The sequence below is a fragment of the Gorilla gorilla genome, chromosome 10 (genome assembly GCF_029281585.2).
Source record: "Gorilla gorilla gorilla isolate KB3781 chromosome 10, NHGRI_mGorGor1-v2.1_pri, whole genome shotgun sequence".
Taxonomy (NCBI): domain Eukaryota; kingdom Metazoa; phylum Chordata; class Mammalia; order Primates; family Hominidae; genus Gorilla; species Gorilla gorilla.
In genome coordinates, this window is record NC_073234.2 from 4,124,536 (window position 1) to 4,149,741 (window position 25,206).

Consider the following 25,206-nt stretch of genomic DNA (forward strand, 5'->3'; position numbering starts at 1 on the left):
GCTACACCGCTATCTGTATGAACATGGAAATATCTACACCGCTGTCTGTATGAACATGGAAATATCTACACCGCTATCTGTATGAACATGGAAATATCTTCACCGCCATCTGTACGAACATGGATATATCTACAGAGCCATCTGGATGAACATGGAAATATCTACAACCCCATCTCTATAAACATGGAAATATCTACACCGCTACCTGTATAAACACGGAAATATCTGCACCGCTATCTGTATGAACATGGAAATGTCTACACCGCTATCTGAATGAACATGGAAATATCTACACCGCTATCTGATTGAACATGTAAATATCTACACCGCTATCTGTATGAAAATGGAAATATCTACAAAGCTATCTGCATATACATGGAAATATCTACACAGCTATCTCTTTACACATGGAAATAACTACACCGCTATCTCTATAAACATGGAAATATCTACACTGCCATCTGTATGAACATGGAAATATCTGCACCGCCATCTGTATGAACATATAAATATCTACACCGCCATCTGTATTAAGAAGGAAATATCTAAACCGCTATCTGTATAAACATGGAAATATCTACACCGCTGCCTGTATAAACATGGAAATATCTGCACCGCTCTCTGTATGAAAATGGAGATATCTACACCGCTATCTGTATGAACATGGAAATATCTACACTGCTCTCTGTATGAACATGGAAATATCCACACCGTTATCTGTATGAACATGGAAATATCTACACCGCTATCTGTATGAACTTGGATATATCTACACAGCCATCTGGATGAACATGGAAATATCTACACCGCTATCTGTGTAAACATGCATACTTCTTCACCGCTATCTGTATAAACATGGAAATATATACACTGCTATCTGTATGAACATGGAAATATCTGCACCGCTATCTGTATGAACATAAAAATATCTACACCGCTATCTGTTTGAACATGGAAATATCTACACCGCTATCTGCATGAAAATGGAAATATCTACACTGCTATCTGCATATACATGGAAATATCTACACAGCTATCTCTTTACACATGGAAATAACTACACCGCTATCTGTATGAACATGGAAATATCTACACCGACATCTGTATGCACATGGAAATATCTGCACCGCCATCTGTATGAACATATAAATATCTACACCGCCATCTGTATTAAGATGGAGATATCTACACCGCTATCTGTATAAACATGGAAATATCTACACCGCTATCTGTATAAACATGGAAATATCTACACCGCTACCTGTATAAACATGGAAATATCTACACCGCTACCTGTATAAACATGGAAATATCAGCACCGCTATCTGTATGAACATGGAAATATCAGCCTCTCTATCTGTATGAACATGGAGATATCTACACCGCCATCTGTATGAACACGGATATATCTACACAGCCATCTGGATGAACATGGAAATATCTACACCGCTATCTGTATGAACATGGAAATATCTACACCGCCATCTGTATGAACACGGATATATCTACACAGCCATCTGGATGAACATGGAAATATCTACACCGCTATCTGTATGAACATGGAAATATCTACACCGCTATCTGTATGAACTTGGATATATCTACACAGCCATCTGGATGAACATGGAAATATCTACACCGCTATCTGTGTAAACATGCATACTTCTTCACCGCTATCTGTATAAACATGGAAATATATACACTGCTATCTGTATGAACATGGAAATATCTGCACCGCTATCTGTATGAACATGGAAATATCTACAGCGCTATCTGTTTGAACATGGAAATATGTACACCGCTATCTGCATGAAAATGGAAATATCAACACTGCTATCTGCATATACATGGAAATATCTACAAAGCTATCTCTTTACACATGGAAATAACTACACCGCCATCTGTATGAACATGGAAATATCTACACCGCCATCTGTATGAACTTGGAAATATCTGCACCGCCATCTGTATGAACATATAAATATCTACACCGCCATCTGTATTAAGATGGAGATATCCACACCGCTATCTGTATAAGCATGGAAATATCTACACCGCTATCTGTATAAACATGGAAATATCTACACCGCTATCTGTATAAACATGGAAATATCTACACCGCTACCTGTATAAACTTGGAAATATCAGCACCGCTATCTGTATGAACATGGAAATATCTACACCGCTATCTGTATGAACATGGAAATATCTACACCACTATCTGTATGAACATGGAAATATCTACACCGCTATCTGTATGAACATGGAAATATCTACAAAGCTATCTGAATGAACATGGAAATATCTACACCGCTATCTGTTTGAACATGTAAATATCTATACCGCTATCTGCATGAAAATGGAAATATCTACAAAGCTATCTGCATATACATGGAAATATCTACACAGCTATCTCTTTACACATGGAAATAACTACACCGCTATATCTATAATCATGGAAATATCTACACCACCATCTGTATGAACATGGAAATATCTGCACCGCCATCTGTTTGAACATATAAATATCTACACCGCCATCTGTATTAAGAAGGAAATATCTAAACCGCTATCTGTATAAAGATGGAAATATCAGCACCGCTCTCTGTATGAAAATGGAAATATCTAAACCGCTATCTGTATGAACATGGAAATATCTACACTGCTATCTGTAGGAACATGGAAATAGCTACCCCGTTATGTGTATGAAAATGGAAATAGCTACACCGCTATCTGTATGAACATGGAAATATCTACACCGATATCTGTATGAACATGGATATAACTACACAGTCATCTGGATGAACATGGAAATAGCTACACCGCTATCTGTATGAACATGGAAATATCTACACTGCTATCTGTATGAACAAGGAAATATCTTCACCGCCATCTGTACGAACATGGATATATCTAGAGAGCCATCTGGATGAACATGGAAATATCTACACCGCCATCTGTATGAACATATAAATATCTACACCGCCATCTGTATTAAGATGGAGATATCTACACCGCTATCTGTATAAACCTGAAAATACCTACACCGCTATCTATATAAACATGGAAATATCTACACCGCTATCTGGATAAACATGGAAATTTCTACACCGCTACCTGTATAAACATTCAAATATCAGCACCGCTATCTGTAGGAACATGGAGATATCTACACCGCCATCTGTATGAACATGGATATATCTACACAGCCATCTGGAGGAACATGGAAATATCTACAACGCTATCTGTACAAACATGGAAATATCTAAACCGCTATCTGTATGAACATGGAAATAGCTACACCACTATCTGTATGAACATGGAAATATCTACACCACTATCTGAATGAACATGGAAATATCTACACCGCTATCTGTATGAACATGGATATATCTACATAGCCATCTGGATGAACATGGAAATATCTACACCGCTATCTGTATGAACATGGAAATACCTACACCGCTATCTGTGTAAACATACATACATCTTCACCGCTATCTGTATAAACATGGAAATATCTACACCGCTATCTGTATGAACATGGAAATATCTGCACCGCTATCTGTATGAACATGGAAATATCTACACCGCTATCTGTTTGAACATGGAAATATCTACACGGCTATCTGCATGAAAATGGAAATATCTACACTGCTATCTTCATATACATGGAAATATCTACACAGCTATCTCTTTACACATGGAAATAACTACACCGCTATCTGTATGAACATGGAAATATCTACACCGCCATCTGTATGAACATGGAAATATCTGCACCGCCATCTGTATGAACATATAAATATCTGCACCGCCATCTGTATTAAGATGGAGATATCTACACCGCTATCTGTATAAACATGGAAATATCTACACCGCTATCTGTTTGAACATGGAAATATCTACACGGCTATCTGCATGAAAATGGAAATATCTACACTGCTATCTGCATATACATGGAAATATCTACACAGCTATCTCTTTACACATGGAAATAACTACACCGCTATCTGTATGAACATGGAAATATCTACACCGCCATCTGTATGAACATGGAAATATCTGCACCGCCATCTGTATGAACATAAAAATATCTACACCGCCATCTGTATTCAGATGGAGATATCTACACCGCTATCTGTATAAACATGGAAATATCTACACCGCTATCTGTATAAACATGGAAATATCTACACCGCTATCTGTATAAACATGGAAATATCTACACCGCTAGTTGTATAAACATTTAAATATCAGCACCGCTATCTGTATGAACATGGAAATATCTACACCGCTATCTGTATGAACATGGAAATATCTACACCGCCATCTGTATGAACATGGAAATATCTGCACCGCCATCTGTATGAACATATAAATATCTACACCGCCATCTGTATTAAGATGGAGATATCTACACCGCTATCTGAATAAACATGGAAATATCTACACCGCTATCTGTATAAACATGGAAATATCAGCCCCGCTATCTGTATGAACATGGAAATATCAGCCGCTCTATCTGTATGAACATGGAGATATCTACACCGCCATCTGTATGAACACGGATATATCTACACAGCCATCTGGATGAACATGGAAATATCTACACCGCTATCTGTATGAACATGGAAATATCTACACCGCTATCTGTATGAACATGGATATATCTACACAGCCATCTGGATGAACATGGAAATATCTACACCGCTATCTGTATGAACATGGAAATATCTACACCGCTATCTGTATGAACTTGGATATATCTACACAGCCATCTGGATGAACATGGAAATATCTACACCGCTATCTGTGTAAACATGCATACTTCTTCACCGCTATCTGTATAAACATGGAAATATGTACACTGCTATCTGTATGAACATGGTAATATCTGCACCGCTATCTGTATGAACATGGAAATATCTACAGCGCTATCTGTTTGAACATGGAAATATCTACACCGCTATCTGCATGAAAATGGAAATATCTACACTGCTATCTGCATATACATGGAAATATCTACACAGCTGTCTCTTTACACATGGAAATAACTACACCGCTATCTGTATGAACATGGAAATATCTACACCGCCATCTGTGTGAACATGGAAATATCTGCACCGCCATCTGTTTGAACATATAAATATCTACACCGCCATCTGTATTAAGAAGGAAATATCTAAACCGCTATCTGTATAAAGATGGAAATAGCACCGCTCTCTGTATGAAAATGGAAATATCTAAACCGCTATCTGTATGAACATGGAAATATCTACACTGCTATCTGTATGAACATGGAAATAGCTACCCCGTTATGTGTATGAAAATGGAAATAGCTACACCGCTATCTGTATGAACATGGAAATATCTACACCGATATCTGTATGAACATGGATATATCTACACAGCCATCTGGATGAACATGGAAATAGCTACACCGCTATCTGTATGAACATGGAAATATCTACACCGCTATCTGTATGAACAAGGAAATATCTTCACCGCCATCTGTACAACATGGATATATCTACAGATCCATCTGGATGAACATGGAAATATCTACACCTCCATCTGTATGAACATATAAATATCTACACCGCCATCTGTATTAAGATGGAGATATCTACACCGCTATCTGTATAAACCTGAAAATATCTACACCGCTATCTATATAAACATGGAAATATCTACACCGCTATCTGGATAAACATGGAAATTTCTACACCGCTACCTGTATAAACATGGAAATATCAGCACCGCTATCTGTAGGAACATGGAGATATCTACACCGCCATCTGTATGAACATGGATATATCTACACAGCCATCTGGAGGAACATGGAAATATCTACAACGCTATCTGTACGAACATGGAAATATCTACACCGCTATCTGTATGAACATGGAAATAGCTACACCACTATCTGTATGAACATGGAAATATCTACACCACTATCTGAATGAACATGGAAATATCAGCACCGCTATCTGTATGAACATGGAAATATCTACACCGCTATCTGTATGAACTTGGATATATCTACACAGCCATCTGGATGAACATGGAAATATCTACACCGCTATCTGTGTAAACATGCATACTTCTTCACCGCTATCTGTATAAACATGGAAATATATACACTGCTATCTGTATGTACATGGAAATATCTGCACCGCTATCTGTATGAACATGGAAATATCTACAGCGCTATCTGTTTGAACATGGAAATATCTACACCGCTATCTGCATGAAAATGGAAATATCTACACTGCTATCTGCATATACATGGAAATATCTACACAGCTATCTCTTTACACATGGAAATAACTACACCGCTATCTGTATGAACATGGATATATCTACAACGCCATCTGTATGAACATGGAAATATCTGCACCGCCATCTGTATGAACATATAAATATCTACACCGCCATCTGTATTAAGATGGAGATATCTACACCGCTATCTGTATAAGCATGGAAATATCTACACCGCTATCTGTATAAACATGGAAATATCTACACCGCTATCTGTATAAACATGGAAATATCTACACCGCTACCTGTATAAACTTGGAAATATCAGCACCGCTATCTGTATGAACATGGAAATATCTACACTGCTATCTGTATGAACATGGAAATTTCTACACCGCTATCTGTATGAACATGGAAATATCTACACCGCTATCTGTATGAACATGGAAATATCTACAAAGCTATCTGAATGAACATGGAAATATCTACACCGCTATCTGTTTGAACATGTAAATATCTACACCGCTATCTGCATGAAAATGGAAATATCTACAAAGCTATCTGCATATACATGGAAATATCTACACAGCTATCTCTTTACACATGGAAATAACTACACCGCTATATCTATAAACATGGAAATATCTACACCACCATCTGTATGAACATGGAAATATCTGCACCGCCATCTGTTTGAACATATAAATATCTACACCGCCATCTGTATTAAGAAGGAAATATCTAAACCGCTATATGTATAAAGATGGAAATATCAGCACCGCTATCTGTATGAACATGGAAATATCAGCCCATCTATCTGTATGAACATGGAGATATCTACACCGCTATCTGCATGAAAATGGAAATATCTACACTGCTATCTGCATATACATGGAAATATCTACACAGCTATCTCTTTACACATGGAAATAACTACACCGCTATCTGTATGAACATGGAAATATCTACACCAACATCTGTATGCACATGGAAATATCTGCACCGCCATCTGTATGAACATATAAATATCTACACCGCCATCTGTATTAAGATGGAGATATCTACACCGCTATCTGTATAAACATGGAAATATCTACACCGCTATCTGTATAAACATGGAAATATCTACACCGCTACCTGTATAAACATGGAAATATCTACACCGCTACCTGTATAAACATGGAAATATCAGCACCGCTATCTGTATGAACATGGAAATATCAGCCTCTCTATCTGTATGAACATGGAGATATCTACACCGCCATCTGTATGAACACGGATATATCTACACAGCCATCTGGATGAACATGGAAATATCTACACCGCTATCTGTATGAACATGGAAATATCTACACCGCCACCTGTATGAACACGGATATATCTACACAGCCATCTGGATGAACATGGAAATATCTACACCGCTATCTGTATGAACATGGAAATATCTACACCGCTATCTGTATGAACTTGGATATATCTACACTGCCATCTGGATGAACATGGAAATATCTACACCGCTATCTGTGTAAACATGCATACTTCTTCACCGCTATCTGTATAAACATGGAAATATATACACTGCTATCTGTATGAACATGGAAATATCTGCACCGCTATCTGTATGAACATGGAAATATCTACAGCGCTATCTGTTTGAACATGGAAATATGTACACCGCTATCTGCATGAAAATGGAAATATCAACACTGCTATCTGCATATACATGGAAATATCTACACAGCTATCTCTTTACACATGGAAATAACTACACCGCTATCTGTATGAACATGGAAATATCTACACCGCCATCTGTATGAACTTGGAAATATCTGCACCGCCATCTGTATGAACATATAAATATCTACACCGCAATCTGTATTAAGATGGAGATATCCACACCGCTATCTGTATAAGCATGGAAATATCTACACCGCTATCTGTATAAACATGGAAATATCTACACCGCTATCTGTATAAACATGGAAATATCTACACCGCTACCTGTATAAACTTGGAAATATCAGCACCGCTATCTGTATGAACATGGAAATATCTACACCGCTATCTGTATGAACATGGAAATATCTACACCACTATCTGTATGAACATGGAAATATCTACACCGCTATCTGTATGAACATGGAAATATCTACAAAGCTATCTGAATGAACATGGAAATATCTACACCGCTATCTGTTTGAACATGTAAATATCTATACCGCTATCTGCATGAAAATGGAAATATCTACAAAGCTATCTGCATATACATGGAAATATCTACACAGCTATCTCTTTACACATGGAAATAACTACACCGCTATATCTATAATCATGGAAATATCTACACCACCATCTGTATGAACATGGAAATATCTGCACCGCCATCTGTTTGAACATATAAATATCTACACCGCCATCTGTATTAAGAAGGAAATATCTAAACCGCTATCTGTATAAAGATGGAAATATCAGCACCGCTCTCTGTATGAAAATGGAAATATCTAAACCGCTATCTGTATGAACATGGAAATATCTACACTGCTATCTGTAGGAACATGGAAATAGCTACCCCGTTATGTGTATGAAAATGGAAATAGCTACACCGCTATCTGTATGAACATGGAAATATCTACACCGATATCTGTATGAACATGGATATATCTACACAGTCATCTGGATGAACATGGAAATAGCTACACCGCTATCTGTATGAACATGGAAATATCTACACTGCTATCTGTATGAACAAGGAAATATCTTCACCGCCATCTGTACGAACATGGATATATCTAGAGAGCCATCTGGATGAACATGGAAATATCTACACCGCCATCTGTATGAACATATAAATATCTACACCGCCATCTGTATTAAGATGGAGATATCTACACCGCTATCTGTATAAACCTGAAAATACCTACACCGCTATCTATATAAACATGGAAATATCTACACCGCTATCTGGATAAACATGGAAATTTCTACACCGCTACCTGTATAAACATTCAAATATCAGCACCGCTATCAGTAGGAACATGGAGATATCTACACCGCCATCTGTATGAACATGGATATATCTACACAGCCATCTGGAGGAACATGGAAATATCTACAACGCTATCTGTACGAACATGGAAATATCTACACCGCTATCTGTATGAACATGGAAATAGCTACACCACTATCTGTATGAACATGGAAATATCTACACCACTATCTGAATGAACATGGAAATATCTACACCGCTATCTGTATGAACATGGATATATCTACATAGCCATCTGGATGAACATGGAAATATCTACACCGCTATCTGTATGAACATGGAAATACCTACACCGCTATCTGTGTAAACATACATACATCTTCACCGCTATCTGTATAAACATGGAAATATCTACACCGCTATCTGTATGAACATGGAAATATCTGCACCGCTATCTGTATGAACTTGGAAATATCTACACCGCTATCTGTTTGAACATGGAAATATCTACACGGCTATCTGCATGAAAATGGAAATATCTACACTGCTATCTTCATATACATGGAAATATCTACACAGCTATCTCTTTACACATGGAAATAACTACACCGCTATCTGTATGAACATGGAAATATCTACACCGCCATCTGTATGAACATGGAAATATCTGCACCGCCATCTGTATGAACATATAAATATCTGCACCGCCATCTGTATTAAGATGGAGATATCTACACCGCTATCTGTATAAACATGGAAATATCTACACCGCTATCTGTTTGAACATGGAAATATCTACACGGCTATCTGCATGAAAATGGAAATATCTACACTGCTATCTGCATATACATGGAAATATCTACACAGCTATCTGTTTACACATGGAAATAACTACACCGCTATCTGTATGAACATGGAAATATCTACACCGCCATCTGTATGAACATGGAAATATCTGCACCGCCATCTGTATGAACATAAAAATATCTACACCGCCATCTGTATTCAGATGGAGATATCTACACCGCTATCTGTATAAACATGGAAATATCTACACCGCTATCTGTATAAACATGGAAATATCTACACCGCTATCTGTATAAACATGGAAATATCTACACCGCTAGTTGTATAAACATTTAAATATCAGCACCGCTATCTGTATGAACATGGAAATATCTACACCGCTATCTGTATGAACATGGAAATATCTACACCGCCATCTGTATGAACATGGAAATATCTGCACCGCCATCTGTATGAACATATAAATATCTACACCGCCATCTGTATTAAGATGGAGATATCTACACCGCTATCTGAATAAACATGGAAATATCTACACCGCTATCTGTATAAACATGGAAATATCAGCACCGCTATCTGTATGAACATGGAAATATCAGCCGCTCTATCTGTATGAACATGGAGATATCTACACCGCCATCTGTATGAACACGGATATATCTACACAGCCATCTGGATGAACATGGAAATATCTACACCGCTATCTGTATGAACATGGAAATATCTACACCGCTATCTGTATGAACATGGATATATCTACACAGCCATCTGGATGAACATGGAAATATCTACACCGCTATCTGTATGAACATGGAAATATCTACACCGCTATCTGTATGAACTTGGATATATCTACACAGCCATCTGGATGAACATGGAAATATCTACACCGCTATCTGTGTAAACATGCATACTTCTTCACCGCTATCTGTATAAACATGGAAATATGTACACTGCTATCTGTATGAACATGGTAATATCTGCACCGCTATCTGTATGAACATGGAAATATCTACAGCGCTATCTGTTTGAACATGGAAATATCTACACCGCTATCTGCATGAAAATGGAAATATCTACACTGCTATCTGCATATACATGGAAATATCTACACAGCTATCTCTTTAAACATGGAAATAACTACACCGCTATCTGTATGAACATGGAAATATCTACACCGCCATCTGTGTGAACATGGAAATATCTGCACCGCCATCTGTTTGAACATATAAATATCTACACCGCCATCTGTATTAAGAAGGAAATATCTAAACCGCTATCTGTATAAAGATGGAAATAGCACCGCTCTCTGTATGAAAATGGAAATATCTAAACCGCTATCTGTATGAACATGGAAATATCTACACTGCTATCTGTATGAACATGGAAATAGCTACCCCGTTATGTGTATGAAAATGGAAATAGCTACACCGCTATCTGTATGAACATGGAAATATCTACACCGATATCTGTATGAACATGGATATATCTACACAGCCATCTGGATGAACATGGAAATAGCTACACCGCTATCTGTATGAACATGGAAATATCTACACCGCTATCTGTATGAACAAGGAAATATCTTCACCGCCATCTGTACAACATGGATATATCTACAGATCCATCTGGATGAACATGGAAATATCTACACCTCCATCTGTATGAACATATAAATATCTACACCGCCATCTGTATTAAGATGGAGATATCTACACCGCTATCTGTATAAACCTGAAAATATCTACACCGCTATCTATATAAACATGGAAATATCTACACCGCTATCTGGATAAACATGGAAATTTCTACACCGCTACCTGTATAAACATGGAAATATCAGCACCGCTATCTGTAGGAACATGGAGATATCTACACCGCCATCTGTATGAACATGGATATATCTACACAGCCATCTGGAGGAACATGGAAATATCTACAACGCTATCTGTACGAACATGGAAATATCTACACCGCTATCTGTATGAACATGGAAATAGCTACACCACTATCTGTATGAACATGGAAATATCTACACCACTATCTGAATGAACATGGAAATATCTTCACCGCCATCTGTATGAACATGGATATATCTACACAGCCATATGGATGAACATGGAAATATCTACACCGCTATATGCATGAACATGGAAATAGCTACACCGCTATCTGTATGAACATGGAAATAGCCACACCGCCATCTGTATGAACATGGAAATATCTGCACCGCCATCTGTATGAACATATAAGTATCTACACCGCCATCTGTATTAAGATGGAGATATCTACACTGCTATCTGTATAAACTTGGAAATATCTACACCGCTATCTGTACAAACATGGAAATATCTACACCGCCATCTCTATGAACATGGAAATATCGGCGCCGCCATCTGTATGAACATATAAATATCTACACCGCCAACTGCATTAAGAAGGAGATATCTACACCGCTGTCTGTATAAACATGGAAATATTTACACCGCTATCTGTATAAACATGGAAATATCTACACCGCTATCTGTATAAACATGGAAATATCTACACCGCTACCTGTATAAACATGGAAATATCAGCACCGCTATCGGTATGTACATGGAAATATCTACACCGCTATCTGTATGAACATGGAAATAGCTACACCGCTATCTGTATGAACATGGAAATATCTTCAACGCCATCTGTATGAACATGGATATATCTACACAGCCATCTGTATGAACATGGAAATATCTACACCGCTATCTGTATGAACATGGAAATATCTACACCGCTATCTGTATGAACATGGAAATATCTACACCGCTATCTGTATGAACATGGACATATCTTCACAGCCATCTGTATGAACATGGATATGTCTACACATCCTTCTGGATGAACATGGAAAAATCTACACGGCGATCTGTATGAACATGGGAATATCTACACCGCTATCTGTGTAAACATGCATACACCTTCACCGCTATCTGTATAAACATGGAAATATCTACACCGCTATCTGTATGAACGGAAATATCTACACCGCTATCTGTTTGAACATGGAAATATCTAAACCGCTATCTGCATGAAAATGGAAATATCTACACAGCTATGTGCATATACATGGAAATATCTACACAGCTATCTCTTTACACATGGAAATAACTACACCGCTATCTGTATGAACATGGAAATATCTTCACCGCCATCTGTTTGAACATGGATATATCTACACAGCCATCTGGATGAACATGGAAATATCTACACCGCTATCTGTATGAAGATGGAAATATCTACCCCGCTATCTGTGTAAACATGCATACATCTTCACCGCTATCTGTATAAACATGGAAATATCTACACTGCTATCTGCATGAAAATGGAAATATCTACACTGCTATCAGTTTGAACATGGAAATATCTACACCGCTATCTGCATGAAAATAGAAATATCTACACAGCGATCTGCATATACATGGAAATATCTATAAAGCCATCTCTTTACACATGGAAATAACTACAGCGCTATCTCTATAAACATACAAATATCTACACCGCCATCTGTATGAACACGGAAATATCTGCAATGCCAGCAGTATGAACATATAAATATCTACACCGCCATCTATATTAAGATGGAGATATCTACACGGCTATCTGCATGAAAATGGAAATATCTACACTGCTATCTCCATATACATTTTAATATCTACACAGCTATCTCTTTACACATGGAAATAACTACACCGTTATCTGTATGAACATGGAAATATCTACACCGCCGACTGTATGAACATGGAAATATCTTCACCGCCATCTGTATGAACATGGATATATCTACACAGCCATCTGTGTGAACATGGAAATATCTACACCGCTATCTGTATGAACATGGAAATATCTACACCGCTATCTGTATGAACATGGAAATATCTTCATGGCCATCTGTGTAAACATGCATACACCTTCACCGCTATCTGTATAACCATGGCAATATCTACACCGCTATCTGTATGAACATGGAAATATCTACACCGCTATCTGTTTGAACATGGAAATATCTTAACCGCTATCTGCATGAAAATGGAAATATCTACACAGCTATCTGCATGTACATGGAAATATCTACACAGCTATCTCTTTACACGAGGAAATAATTACACCGCTATCTGTATGAACATGGAAATATCCTCACCGCCATCTGTATGAACATGGATATATCTACACAGCCATCTGGATGAACATGGAAATATCTACACCGCTATCTGTATGAACATGGAAATATCCTCACCGCCATCTGTATGAACATGGATATATCTACACAGCCATCTGGATGAACATGGAAATATCTACACCGCTATCTGTATGAAGATGGAAATATCTACAACGCAATCTGTGTAAACATGCATACATCTTCACCGCTATCTATATAAACATGGAAATACCTACACTGCTATCTGTATGAACTTGGAAATATCTACACCGCTATCTGTTTGAACAAGGAAATATCTACACCGCTATCTGCATGAAAATGGAAATATCTACACAGCTATCTGCATATACATGGAAATATCTACAAAGCTATCTCTTTACACATGGAAATAACTACAGCGCTATCTCTATAAACATACAAATACCTACACCGCCGTCTGTATGAACATGGAAATATCTGCACCGCCATCTGTATGAACATATAAATATCTACACCGCCATCTATATTAAGATGGAGATATCTACACTGCTATCTGTATAAACTTGGAAATATCTACACCGCTATCTGTATAAACATGGAAATATCTACACTGCAATCTGTATAAACATGGAAATATCTACACCGCTACCTGTATAAACATGGAAATATCAGCACCGCTATCTGTATGAACATGGAAATATCTACACCACTATCTCTTTGAACATGGAAATTTCTACACCACAATCTATATGAACATGGAAATAGCTGCACCGCTATCTGTATGAACATGGAAATATCTACACCACTACCTGTATGAACATGGAAATATCTACACCGCTATCTGTATGAACATGGATATATCTACACAGCCATCTGGATTAACACGGAAATATCTACACCGCTATCCGTATGAACATGGAAATATCAACACTGCTATCTGTGTAAATATGCATACATCTTCACCGCAATCTGTATAAACATGGAAATATCTACACCGCTATCTGTATGAACATGGAAATATCTACAAAGCTATCTGAACATGGAAATATCTACACCGCTATCTGCATGAAAATGGAAATATCTACACAGCTATCTGCATATACATGGAAATATCTACACAGCTATCTCCTTACACATGGAAATAACTACACCGCTATCTGTATGAACATGGAAATATCTACACCGCCATCTGTATGAACACGGAAATATCTGCACCGCCATCTGTATGAACATATAAATAACTACACAGCCATCTGTATTAAGATGGAGATATCTACACCGGTATCTGTATAAACATGGAAATATCTACACCGCTACCTGTATAAACATGGAAATATCTACACCGCTACCTGTATAAACATGGAAATATCAGCACCGCTGTCTGTATGAACATGGAAATATCTACACAGCCATCTGGATGACTATGGAAATATCTACACCGCTATCTGTATGAACATGGAAATAGCTACACCGCTATCTGTATGAACATGGAAATATCTACACCACTATCTGTATGAACATGGAAATATCTTCACCGCCATCTGTATGAACATGGATATATCTACACAGCCATCTGGATGAACATGGAAACATCTACACCGCTATATGTATGAACATGGAAATAGCTACACCGCTATCTGTACGAACATGGAAATAGCTACACCGCTATCTGTATGAACATGGAAATATCTTCACCGCCATCTGTACGAACATGGGTATGTCTACAGAGCCATCTGGATGAACATGGAAATATCTACACCGCTATCTGTATGAAAATGGGAATATCTACACAGCTATCTGTTTAAACATGCATACATCTTCACCGCTATCTGTATAAACATGGAAATATCAGCACCGCTATCTGTATGAACATGGAAATATCTACACAGCCATCTGGATGAACATGGAAATATCTACACCAATATCTGTATGAACATGGAAATATCTACACCGCTATCTGTGTAAACATGCATACATCTTCATCGCTATCTGGATGAACATGGAAATATCTACACCGCTATCTGTATGAACATGGAAATATCTACACCGCTATCTGTATGAACATGGAAATATCTACACCGCTATCTGTTTGAGCATGGACATATCTACTCAGCTATCTGCATGAAAATGGAAATACCTACACAGCTATCTGCATATACATGGAAATATCTACAAACCTATCTCTTTACACATGGAAATAACTACACCGATATCTCTATAAACATGGAAATATCTATACCACCATCTGTATGAACATGAAAATATCTGCACCGCCATCTGTATGAACATATAAATATCTGCACCGCCATCTGTATTAAGATGGAGATATCTACACCGCTATCTGTATAAACATGGAAATATCTACACCGCTATCTGTATGAGCATGGAAATATCTACACCGCCATCTGTATGAAGATATAAATATCTTCACCGACATCTGTATGAACATGGATATATCTACACAGCCATCTGGATGAACATGGAAATATCTACACCGCTATCTGTATGAACATGGAAATATCTACACCGCTATCTGTGTAAACATGCATACATCTTCACTGCTATCTGTATAAACATGGAAATATCTGCACCGCTATCTGTATGAACATTGAAATATCTACACCGCTATCTGTTTGAACATGGAAGTATCTACATCGCTATCTGCATGAAAATGGAAGTATCTACACCGCTATCTGCATGAAAATGGAAATATCTACACAGCTATCTGCATATACATGGAAATATCTACAAAGATATCTCTTTACACATGGAAATAACTACACCGCTATCTCTATAAACATGGAAATATCTACACCGCCATCTGTATGAACATGGAAATATCTGAACCGCCATCTCTATGAACATATAAATATCTGCACCGCCAACTGTATTAAGATGGAGATATCTACACCGCTATCTGTATAAACATGGATATATCTACACCGCTATCTGTATAAACATGGAAATAGCACCGCTATCTGTATGAACATGGAAATATCTACACCGCTATCTGTATAAACATGGAAATATCTACACCGCTATCTGTATAAACATGGAAATATCTGCACCGCTATCTGTATGAACATCGAAATATCTACACCGCTATCTTTATGAACATGGAAATATCTACACCGATATCTTTATGAACATGGAAATATCTACACCGATATCTGTATGAACATGGAAATATCTTCACCGCCATCTGTATGATCATGGATATATCTACACAGCCATCTGGGTGAACATGGAAATATCTACACCACTATCTGTATGAACATGGAAATATCTACACCGCTATCTGTGTAAACATGCATACATCTTCACCGCTATCTGTATAAACATGGAAATATCTACACCGCTATCTGTATAAGCAGGGAAATATGTACTCCACTACCTGTATAAACATGGAAATATCTGCACCGCTATCTGTATGAACATGGAAATATCTACACAGCCATCTGGATGAATATGGAAATATCAGCACCGCTATCTGTATGAACATGGATATGTCTACACAGCCATCTGGATGAACATGGAAATATCTACACCGCTATCTGTATGAACATGGAAATATCTTCACCGCTACCTGTGTAACAAGTATACATCTTCACTGCTATCTGTATAAACATGGAAATATCTACACCGCTATCTGTATGAACATGGAAATATCTACACCGCTATCTGTATAAACATGGAAATATCTACACCGCTGTCTGTATAAACTTGGAAATATCAGCACCGCTATCTGTATGAACATGGAAATATCTACACCGCTATCTGTAGGAACATGGAAATAGCTACACCGCTGCCTGTATAAACATGGAAATATCAGCACCGCTATCTGTATGAACATGGAAATATCTACACCACTATCTGTATGAACATGAATATATCTACAGAGCCATCTGTATGAACATGGAAATATCTACACCACTATCTGTATGAACATGGAAATATCTACACCGCTATCTGTGTAAACATGCATACATCTTCACCGCTCTCTGTATAAACATGGAAATATCTACACCGCTATCTGTATGAACATGGAAATATCTACACCGCTATCTGTATGAACATGGAAATATCTACTCCGCTATCTGTTTGAACATGGAAATATCTACACTGCTATCAGCATGAAAATGGAAATATCTACACTGCTATCTGCATATACATGGAAATATCTACACAGCTATATCTTTATACATGGAAATAACTACACCGCTATCTGTATGAACATGGAAATATCCACACCGCCATCTGTATGAACATGGAAATATCTGCACCGCCATCTGTATGAACTTATAAATATCTACACCGCAATCTGTATTAAGATGGAGATATATACACCGCTATCTGTATCAACATGGAAATATCTACACCGCTATCTCTATGAACATGGAAATATCTACACCGCTATCTGTATGAACATGGGAATATCTGCACCGCTATCTGTTTGAACATGGAAATATCTACACCGCTATGTGCATGAAAATGGAAATATCTACACTGCTATTTGCATATACATTTAAATATCTACACAGCTATCTCTTTACACATGGAAATAACTACAACGCTATCTGTATGAACATGGAAATATCTACACCGTTATCTGTATGAACATGGAAATATCTACACCGCCATCTGTATGAACATGGAAATATATACACCGCAATCTGTATTTAGATAGAGATATCTCCACTGCTATCTGTATAAACATGGAAATATCTACACCGCTATCTCTATAAACATGGAAATATCTACACCGCCATCTGTATGAACATGGAAATATCTGCACCGCCATCTGTATGAACATATAAATATCTACACCGCCATCTGTATTAAGATGGAGATATCTACACTGCTATCTGTATAAACATGGAAATATCTACACCGCCATCTGTAGGAACATATAAATATATACGCCGCCATCTGTATTAAGAAGGAAATATCTAAACCGCTATCTGTATAAACATGGAAATATCTACACCGCTGCCTGTATAAACAAGGAAATATCAGCACCGCTATCTGTATGAACATGGAAATATCTACACCGCTATCTGTATGAACATGGAAATATCTACACCGCTATCTGTATGAACATGGAAATAGCTACACCGCTATCTGTATGAACATGGATATATCTACACAGCCATCTGGATGAACATGGAAATATCTACACCGCTATCTCTGTAAACATGCATAGATCTTCACCGCTATCTGTATAAACATGGAAATATCTACACCGCTATCTGTATGAACATGGAAATATCTACACCGCTATCTGTATGAACATGGAAATATCTACACCGCTATCTGTATGAAGATGGAAATACCTACAACGCTATATGTGTAAACATGCATACATCTTCACCGCTATCTATACAAACATGGAAATATCTACACTGCTATCTGTATGAACTTGGAAATATCTACACGGCTATCTGTTTGAACAAGGAAATATCTACACCGCTATCTGCATGAAAATGGAAATACCTACACAGCGATCTGCATATACAAGGAAATATCTACAAACCTATCTCTTTACACATGGAAATGACTACAGCGCTATCTCTATAAACATACAAATACCTACACCGCCATCTGTATGAACATGGAAATATCTGCACCGCCATCTGTATGAACATATAAATATCTACACCGCCATCTATATTAAGATGGACATATCTACACCGCTATCTGTATAAACTTGGAAATATCTACACCGCTATCTGTATAAACATGGAAATATCTACACTGCAATCTGTATAAACATGGAAATATCTACACCGCTACCTGTATAAACATGGAAATATCAGCACCGCTATCTGTATGAACATGGAAATATCTTAACCGCTATCTCTTTGAACATGGAAATTTCTACACCACTATCTATATGAACTTGGAAATAGCTGCACCGCTATCTGTATGAACATGGAAATATCTACACCACTACCTGTATGAACATGGAAATATCTACACCGCTATCTGTATGAACATGGATATATCTACACAGCCATCTGGATTAACACGGAAATATCTTCACCGCTATCCGTATGAACATGGAAATATCAACACTGCTATCTGTGTAAATATGCATACATCTTCACCGCAATCTGTATAAACATGGAAATATCTACACCGCAATCTGCATGAACATGGAAATATCTACAAAGCTATCTGAACATGGAAATATCTACACCGCTATCTGCATGAAAATGGAAATATCTACACAGCTATCTGCATATACATGGAAATATCTACACAGCTATCTCTTCACACATGGAAATAACTACACCGCTATCTGTATGAACATGGAAATATCTACACCGCCATCTGTATGAACACGGAAATATCTGCACCGCCATCTGTATGAACATATAAGTAACTACACGGCCATCTGTATTAAGATGGAGATATCTACACCGGTATCTGTATAAACATGGAAATATCTACACCGCTATCTGTATAAACATGGAAATATCTACACAGCTATCTGTATAAATATGGAAATATCTACACCACTACCTGTATAAACATGGAAATATCAGCACCGCTATCTGTATGAACATGGAAATATCTACACAGCCATGTGGATGAATATGGAAATATCTTCACCGCTATCTGTATGAACATGGAAATAGCTACACCGCTATCTGTATGAACATGGAAATATCTACACCACAATCTGTATGAACATGGAAATATCTTCACCGCCATCTGTATGAACATGGATATATCTACACAGCCATCTGGATGAACATGGAAACATCTACACCGCTATATGTATGAAGATGGAAATAGCTACACCGCTATCTGTACGAACATGGAAATAGCTACACCGCTATCTGTATGAACATGGAAATATCTACACCGCTATCTGTATGAACATGGAAATATCTTCACCGCCATCTGTACGAACATGGGTATGTCTACACAGCCATCTGGATGAACATGGAAATATCTACACCGCTATCTGTATTGAAATGGAGTTATCTACACCTCTATCTGTGTAAACATGCATACATCTTCACCGCTATCTGTATAAACATGGAAATATCAGCACCGCTACCTGTATGAACATGGAAATATCTACACAGCCATCTGGATGAACATGGAAATATCTACACCGCTATCTGTATGAACATGGAAATATCTACACCACTATCTGTATGAACATGGAAATATCTTCACCGCCATCTGTATGAACATGGATATATCTACACAGCCATCTGGATGAACATGGAAACATCTACACCGCTATATGTATGAACATGGAAATAGCTACACCGCTATCTGTACGAACATGGAAATAGCTACACCGCTATCTGTATGAACATGGAAATATCTTCACCGCCATCTGTACGAACATGGGTATGTCTACAGAGCCATCTGGATGAACATGGAAATATCTACACCGCTATCTGTATGAAAATGGGAATATCTACACAGCTATCTGTTTAAACATGCATACATCTTCACCGCTATCTGTATAAACATGGAAATATCAGCACCGCTATCTGTATGAACATGGAAATATCTACACAGCCATCTGGATGAACATGGAAATATCTACACCAATATCTGTATGAACATGGAAATATCTACACCGCTATCTGTGTAAACATGCATACATCTTCATCGCTATCTGGATGAACATGGAAATATCTACACCGCTATCTGTATGAACATGGAAATATCTACACCGCTATCTGTATGAACATGGAAATATCTACACCGCTATCTGTTTGAGCATGGACATATCTACTCAGCTATCTGCATGAAAATGGAAATACCTACACAGCTATCTGCATATACATGGAAATATCTACAAACCTATCTCTTTACACATGGAAATAACTACACCGATATCTCTATAAACATGGAAATATCTATACCACCATCTGTATGAACATGAAAATATCTGCACCGCCATCTGTATGAACATATAAATATCTGCACCGCCATCTGTATTAAGATGGAGATATCTACACCGCTATCTGTATAAACATGGAAATATCTACACCGCTATCTGTATGAGCATGGAAATATCTACACCGCCATCTGTATGAAGATATAAATATCTTCACCGACATCTGTATGAACATGGATATATCTACACAGCCATCTGGATGAACATGGAAATATCTACACCGCTATCTGTATGAACATGGAAATATCTACACCGCTATCTGTGTAAACATGCATACATCTTCACTGCTATCTGTATAAACATGGAAATATCTGCACCGCTATCTGTATGAACATTGAAATATCTACACCGCTATCTGTTTGAACATGGAAGTATCTACATCGCTATCTGCATGAAAATGGAAGTATCTACACCGCTATCTGCATGAAAATGGAAATATCTACACAGCTATCTGCATATACATGGAAATATCTACAAAGATATCTCTTTACACATGGAAATAACTACACCGCTATCTCTATAAACATGGAAATATCTACACCGCCATCTGTATGAACATGGAAATATCTGAACCGCCATCTCTATGAACATATAAATATCTGCACCGCCAACTGTATTAAGATGGAGATATCTACACCGCTATCTGTATAAACATGGATATATCTACACCGCTATCTGTATAAACATGGAAATAGCACCGCTATCTGTATGAACATGGAAATATCTACACCGCTATCTGTATAAACATGGAAATATCTACACCGCTATCTGTATAAACATGGAAATATCTGCACCGCTATCTGTATGAACATCGAAATATCTACACCGCTATCTTTATGAACATGGAAATATCTACACCGATATCTTTATGAACATGGAAATATCTACACCGATATCTGTATGAACATGGAAATATCTTCACCGCCATCTGTATGATCATGGATATATCTACACAGCCATCTGGGTGAACATGGAAATATCTACACCACTATCTGTATGAACATGGAAATATCTACACCGCTATCTGTGTAAACATGCATACATCTTCACCGCTATCTGTATAAACATGGAAATATCTACACCGCTATCTGTATAAGCAGGGAAATATGTACTCCACTACCTGTATAAACATGGAAATATCTGCACCGCTATCTGTATGAACATGGAAATATCTACACAGCCATCTGGATGAATATGGAAATATCAGCACCGCTATCTGTATGAACATGGATATGTCTACACAGCCATCTGGATGAACATGGAAATATCTACACCGCTATCTGTATGAACATGGAAATATCTTCACCGCTACCTGTGTAACAAGTATACATCTTCACTGCTATCTGTATAAACATGGAAATATCTACACCGCTATCTGTATGAACATGGAAATATCTACACCGCTATCTGTATAAACATGGAAATATCTACACCGCTGTCTGTATAAACTTGGAAATATCAGCACCGCTATCTGTATGAACATGGAAATATCTACACCGCTATCTGTAGGAACATGGAAATAGCTACACCGCTGCCTGTATAAACATGGAAATATCAGCACCGCTATCTGTATGAACATGGAAATATCTACACCACTATCTGTATGAACATGAATATATCTACAGAGCCATCTGTATGAACATGGAAATATCTACACCACTATCTGTATGAACATGGAAATATCTACACCGCTATCTGTGTAAACATGCATACATCTTCACCGCTCTCTGTATAAACATGGAAATATCTACACCGCTATCTGTATGAACATGGAAATATCTACACCGCTATCTGTATGAACATGGAAATATCTACTCCGCTATCTGTTTGAACATGGAAATATCTACACTGCTATCAGCATGAAAATGGAAATATCTACACTGCTATCTGCATATACATGGAAATATCTACACAGCTATATCTTTATACATGGAAATAACTACACCGCTATCTGTATGAACATGGAAATATCCACACCGCCTTCTGTATGAACATGGAAATATCTGCACCGCCATCTGTATGAACTTATAAATATCTACACCGCAATCTGTATTAAGATGGAGATATATACACCGCTATCTGTATCAACATGGAAATATCTACACCGCTATCTCTATGAACATGGAAATATCTACACCGCTATCTGTATGAACATGGGAATATCTGCACCGCTATCTGTTTGAACATGGAAATATCTACACCGCTATGTGCATGAAAATGGAAATATCTACACTGCTATTTGCATATACATTTAAATATCTACACAGCTATCTCTTTACACATGGAAATAACTACAACGCTATCTGTATGAACATGGAAATATCTACACCGTTATCTGTATGAACATGGAAATATCTACACCGCCATCTGTATGAACATGGAAATATATACACCGCAATCTGTATTTAGATAGAGATATCTCCACTGCTATCTGTATAAACATGGAAATATCTACACCGCTATCTCTATAAACATGGAAATATCTACACCGCCATCTGTATGAACATGGAAATATCTGCACCGCCATCTGTATGAACATATAAATATCTACACCGCCATCTGTATTAAGATGGAGATATCTACACTGCTATCTGTATAAACATGGAAATATCTACACCGCCATCTGTAGGAACATATAAATATATACGCCGCCATCTGTATTAAGAAGGAAATATCTAAACCGCTATCTGTATAAACATGGAAATATCTACACCGCTGCCTGTATAAACAAGGAAATATCAGCACCGCTATCTGTATGAACATGGAAATATCTACACCGCTATCTGTATGAACATGGAAATATCTACACCGCTATCTGTATGAACATGGAAATAGCTACACCGCTATCTGTATGAACATGGATATATCTACACAGCCATCTGGATGAACATGGAAATATCTACACCGCTATCTCTGTAAACATGCATAGATCTTCACCGCTATCTGTATAAACATGGAAATATCTACACCGCTATCTGTATGAACATGGAAATATCTACACCGCTATCTGTATGAACATGGAAATATCTACACCGCTATCTG